Raw genomic sequence first — 6,768 nt, 5'->3', positions numbered from 1 at the left:
CCCATTTGCCGATTTTCCTTTTCCATTTTTTATTGGTGTGGAAGATGGACTAACAGGCGTATTGACTTTGCCTGCATAGGATATTCCGTTTTGAGTGGTGGAGCCTAACTGTTCAGGGCTCAAAAGCTTACCTGGGTTGTCCTCTATTGACTTTACCTGAGGCGGATTAGTTGTCGACAGGGCTTGTCCTCCATTGCTGTTTGGTCCCTTGGTAGTTCTGTGTTTCCTTTTAGGGAAGGAGACGATATGCCATTGCTGTTGTTCTCCTTCCACTGGGGTCTTGCTAGTGCTTGGCTGATCCTTGTCTACACTTGGACTGCTGATGTTGTGGTTGCAATGTTTCACTTGATGTCCTAACTGTAGACACCTAATTTTGTCCCTCTCCGAATGCATTTTTACCATTTTTATCTCGTATTATCATGTACCCTCAACCATGTAATCATCCCTCCATAAAATGACAAAAAATAACAAATCCCTAACCAACCTAATCCTCAAGATTCTTTAATAACAAATCAATAACCTCTATCCATCAAAACAAGACACGTGTACTCCCTACCCCACCCCTTTTTATCATATTTTCCTTTTCATTTTTGGATAAAGACAATAGCACAACACATCACTAAAAATAGAAGGGCCCTACTTGAAAGATTCCTCTAGGGAATTTGTTTTTCCAATTGGCAAAGAGATAAGAGAAAAAGGAGGGGATCATCTTCATCATCGGGGGGAGGGAGGGAACACAGAGAAACAAGAAAAAGACCATTTTTTTGTATTTTTTTCTCTTGGTTCGCATACACACATATCTCTCTCACATATCTATACACTATTACTCGCAAAAAATTGAGAGAGAAAAGGGAGAATCGAAAAAAGGGAGGTAAAAAATGGACTGAAAAGGGATAGGCTATTTTTTTTTCTCATTTTCAATTTTGGATCCAACTGAGAGAAAAAGCATTCTGCTTCTCCATTGAAAAAGAGGTAAAAATAGAGAGAGAAGGGACAAAAAGGGGGCCCTCCATTTTTGTTTCTTCCTCGCCAAGAGAAAATCAAAAGTTCTCCATTTTCTTGTTACTTAATAAACACACTGAGATCGAGAGGGAGGTAGAGGTAGAGTAAAATTTGAAAAATAGGAGTGAACAGTCCAAAATCCAACGAAAAATAGCTGAAACGGATTCGTCGATATAGAATTAGGTGTGGGTCTTCGTGAGTTTATGTTCGGGTTGGTTTTTGGGTGTTGATTCGAGTCGTTGGTTTTTTTTAATGAAGTTTCGATTCGAGGGTGAAATCTAACTTGGAGTTCGAGGTCGAGGTTCGACGTTGAGGCTCCGTTGGACGCTATTCTATTCGGAAAGGTCAATTAATCAATAAAGCTCAATTTGAGGTCCAATTCTATATCTCTTATCTCTCTTTTCATAAACATTTTTGAATGATGTGATTTTGGTTGAATTTGGTTGAGGTGATTTTACTCGTTGTTATTTGATTGTTAATCTTGGTGTGAAATATGTTAATCACGTAGTTGATTTGGGGTTAAGTTGGATTTTAGAGAAAAGATTGAAAATTGTTAAAAGTGAATATAGTTTTATGTTAATTCATTGATAGTTGCTTGATTCGGAATAAGCATTGACTTTTGTTATATTCGATAATCGCATGTTTTAGGTCGATAATTGTTAGGCAAATGTAAGAATATTGAAATATTGAATGCTTGACATATGTTGAATGGCTTGGTTTTATTGCTTTTGGATCAAATGTATTATTTGGCCGGGGAATGCCCTGAGGCATCTGTGTTTATTCACCGGGGAATGCCCCGATGTATCATGTTGGCGGAGGATGATCGAGTTGAAGGCCCAAGGTGTCGGGTAAAGCATAGTCTAGGATTAGTTTAGAATAGGATTTACATTTTTTGAATTTTTGGGACTGTATAAATTGGACTGAAATTATTTTGGTTTTTTTTTTTGAAACTTTTTTAACTCTACTGTTTTGCTCGACACCTTTTCTTTTTTTGAGCTTGTTGACTCTATTGATTCCAAAAGAGGTATATGAAAGAAAATAAAACTAAGGCTCAAATGAGATAAACAAAGGATGACACAATGTTTGGATAACAGAATGAAATGTCTTCGTCATATCAATCTTTGAAAATGCAAGTACATAACATGCAATTTGAAAGTTGGAGATGAAGATCATGTGCGACATCTTTTACAACATTAGACTGAGTCTATGCGTCACTACTTCTTCTGCACTTTTCTAGCATACAATTCTACTTTTGTTGTACATTTCTTATATTGAATGACTCATGATTTTGTGGAGTTGATTTTCGGATCACGCATCCACTGTTCGACCTAATTAAGGCATGCCTTACAATTGATGATCAAGTTATTCTGGTGATTCTCAAAACAATTGTCTTAATTTTGAAAGAAGGTTTCAACATGGTCACCAAATGTCTTAACACACTACCTATTTCTCAGATGCTTTTTCTAATTTTAGCCCTCTGATTCAAAGTTTATGCTCACATTGGATTTTAAGATCTAGCGAAGAATTCCGCCAGCATGTCATATCACTAAAGTCAACATAAAATGTACTATATAAGGAAAACAAACAAATATCGTATATTTAAACACAAAGAAAAAAGGGACACTCTATTTAGTTAAAATAAAAGATAGAAAAGGTTTGACCATAAACTACAAAAAGGATAAAACAAGATAGATCCCGAACTACCACCCTGAAATAATTTGGATAACAGAAAAGAAAATTAAACAAACTACCAAACCTCTTCCTAGTAGGGAGAGAGATGACTTCTCAATTGCTCAGCCTGACATATCAGTCACTGATTTGCATATCAGCATGACTAGAGCTTTCACCACTGTCAGACATATTTCCTTCAACAAATAAGTTCTGGATCCCCATGCTTAACTCATTGCCTCCCACATATTGTGCAGTACCGCATGCTGGTGAAGAACTCTATGGGATAGTCGAAGGGCCAATGTTTTGCACCACAATCAATTTATCTTCAATTATCTTTTCTATTTCTCTTTTTAAAGTAAGACAATCTTCAGTACTATGACCCTGAACATACGAATGATATGTACATCGTACATTAGGATTAAAATTTCTTGAATGTGGGTCAGGTGTATACCCAAGGAGAGGAGTAATCATGCCCCTCTGTCTCAATCTCTGGAATAAACTAGCATAGGACTCCCCAATAGGAGTGAAATTATCCTTTTCCTTCCTCCTCTTTATGAACTCTGGCCTCGGATGAAACTTGGATTTAGAGGTTCCTTGGTTAATTCGTGGGGGTCGAGAACCATGTTGAGGGACAGGTGCATGCCATTGTGGATAAGAAGATAGATACTAACTTTGCGATTTTGGTGGAAGACTCAAGGTATTTACAGGGTCAAAAGTAGGAAACAGAGGTGGAGGCAACCCACTGGCCCAAGCTCGATACATTTCCATCACTTGTTGTCTCAGTCTCAAATTTTCTTCCTTTAAACTCTCAATTTCCTGACTCTTTGTTTCATCCATGATGCCACTTTCTATATCCTTGTTGGACACAACTAACCCCTCCTTGGATTTGGTGTGATATGGAGGACCAACCAGGAAGCCACAGAGAGGTCAAACGAGAGAGAGAATTTGGGAAGAGGAAGATAGCAAAGCCACTGTTAAGCTCGCCAGAGCTCCGGCGATGCTACCACGTTGATCGGAGAACACTAGAAAACCACCGACCCGACCCTCAGTGTCATTTCCGGCGACCATCCATCAGAAGGTACCGAAACCCATTGGCAAGCAATCAAAATTGGCTCAACCAGTCTTGATTCCGGTGAGATCTACTAGAAAACAACCAAAAATAGTAACGGAGTGGGCTGATCAGGTACGTGTTTTCGGGCTTTGTAATCTTTGCTTCGAGTTGTGTGTTTGGTTTGACGGGCTTAGATTTCTAATATCGAGTTGGAATTTGATTTGTTATTAAGGCTGATTCAGGATTCTTCGACACGCGGACTCTGTCTTCTCGATTGACTGATATTTGGAATAAAATCATCATTGAGGTCCAATTTTATCCTCTCTCCATTTAATTTTTACATAACCGTGGATGATTTGTGTGTTTGGTATGTTTGAATCTTGATTGTTTATTGGTTGATATTGAATTCGAATGTTGAAAACTTGGATTAGTAGTCGAAGAAGTAATTAACTATTTTGAGAATGATTTCGGGATGGATCGATCTTAATGAAAAAATGAATACAGATTAATTTAGATTTATTGAAGTTGGTGTAATTCGATTTAAACATGAATATGGTTGAACCCAATAGTGCCATGTTTTAGGTCGATAAGGAATAGGCAAGACATAGGTCGGGTAGGCAAATCAAGAGATTGTGGATTGATTGAATATTTGAGATGTGTGTTGAAATGATTTTGTTTTATCGTATTCGACTCAATTGTATTCATTTGGCCGGGGAATGCCCCGAGGTATTTGTGTTTATTGGTCGGGGAAAGCCCCAAAATTTTTTTGTACCCGGAGAATGTTTGCGATGAAGATCCGAGGCGTCGGGTTGGAGCTTAGTTTAGCATTAGTATAGAATAGGATTTATATTTTTTGCGATTTTTTTGTTTTGGACTGTATAATTGGACTGGACATTATTATTTTGGTTTTGGATAGTTGTTTGATGTTTTTTTATGTGCTTTGTGTGGTTTATACATTCGTGGTGTCTAATTAGCCGATAATATCTATCAAGCGACCTTGGTCAAACCATAGGACCGAGGGGTGCCTCACACCTTCCCCTCGGTCAATAGAATTCCTTAGCCGGAATCTCTGTTTGCAGATCAGTTTCTAGAGTTAAACTGTTTTGAAAAGGATTTTCAAAAGTGACTTGGCACACCCGATTTATGTCAAGTGGCGACTCTAAATAAAAATGTAAATAATCCTTTTTCAAAGCAAATTTTAAATCTTTTGTCACTTTAATAATAAAAACTCTTTCAAACTTAAAAATCAATTCTTTTTTGGTTGTAAAAAAAAAAGGGCGTGACAGATCTGGCAACTCTGCTGGGGAAGACATTTCAGAATTTGAGCTTATTTTTGGAGTTGTATCGGCTTAGTTTGGCATTATGGGTGTATAGACGTTTGTGTTGTTTTGTGTTATTGTTTTTCCATTGTTGAGTGCCTACGTACTCTTTGTTTACAGTTTTTATCTTATGTGTTACCGCTTTATATCTGTCATCATGTGCATAACCCGAGTCATTCTTTCTGCAACAAGTCTGTAGTACACGTTGTGTACACGATCTATAGTTGAGTCACCCTTATTTTTAGGAGGGGGAGCCGCCGGCTGGTATGGAGTGGGTGGAAAGCTAGCGCAGCCACTATCGACCATACGCTCCCCCGAACAGTCTTGTTAGTGAACCTCAGCATAGGTCAACATTTAGGTCATGCTTATTTACATCATATTGAGATCTAGTGGGACCCACATGGCCCTTTTATAGGAGACTCATCTCTAAAGCATCTCTACGTGCTAAATGTTGCATCTTTAAGGGTAATATGGTCATTTGACAGATTGATTGGGGGAAAGCATGTGCTAGAACAAAAGAAAGTATATAGGCAAGGAAAAATTAAAAAAAGAAAAATCGAGTGTGTAGGCAAGGAAAACTTGAAAAAAGAAAAATAGAGTGTGTAGGCAAGGAAAAATTGAAAAAAAAAAAGAGGAAAAAGAAAGAAAAAGTGAGTTGAAAAAAAAACAGAGTTTTGTAGTTTTTAAAGTTCTTTATGGCTTTTCTTTTTCACAATCCAAAAATTTAAAAAGATTTTTTTTTTACCCTTTCGCACTCATTTTCTCAAAAACATCAAAAAAAAATTTCATTTGTTCCTTTACCATGCATTCATATTTCAAAAATTTTAAAAATATATTTTTTAATTGGAGCTTTTTATAAAAAAAAAATATAAAAAAAAGATGGTAGAAGTTTTGTACATTTCATATAACGAAAATGTCAAAAAGATTTTTTCTCTTTCATAGTTGTTGGTGTTAGTTTTGTGTGAAGTGTCTAATTGAAAACCCAAAAAGATTTTATTTCTCATCATCCGTCTGTAATCGCGTCTCTCAAGTCAAGTATTAGTTCGTTTTAATCCTTAATTATCCAATCTGGACGAACTACGCACCCCTGATTCTCCTCTTTCGGAATTTGAGATACGTAGGAAGCCTATTGTTGGTTCGGGGATCTTATTCAAAAATCCAAAAAGATTTTCTTAACTCTTCATTTAGAGTAAGTGTTTCATATACATCTTTAAAAGAAAACTACAAAAGATTTTCTTTAATAGGTTCAAGTTTCATTTTCGTATGAAATGCAAAATTGAAAACCCAAAAAGAGTTTCTTTGGTAAGCATAGGTTTCATTTTGTATAGGTTATTAAAGCCGAAAAATTCAAAAAGATTTTCGTCAATTCTTTTGACAATTTGTCATTTTTCTTTTCTTCTTAAAATTTCAAGAAAAATAAAAATAAAAAGAGTTTAGTTTATTTGGCCATTTTGGCAAGACTTCATGAATTACGCACACCTAATTCTCCCCTCTCAGGGGTGAGATACATAGGCACCTTTCTTGGGTTCGGTGATATTTTCAAAAAAAAAACAAAAAAAAAAGTTTTGAAAAATGTTGAACTCTAACATATTTGTTGCCTCTTGTTCAGTTAGTTTAAGGTGGTTGGTTTGTGGCTTCCTGGCTAGTCCTCCATATCACACCAAATCCAAGAAAAATTTAGTTATGTCCAACAAGGATATAAAGAGTGGCACCATGGATGAACTA

Source organism: Capsicum annuum, chromosome 1 (genome assembly GCF_002878395.1).
Source record: "Capsicum annuum cultivar UCD-10X-F1 chromosome 1, UCD10Xv1.1, whole genome shotgun sequence".
NCBI classification, from domain to species: Eukaryota; Viridiplantae; Streptophyta; class Magnoliopsida; order Solanales; family Solanaceae; genus Capsicum; species Capsicum annuum.
Note: the sequence above shows the minus strand (reverse complement) of the source record.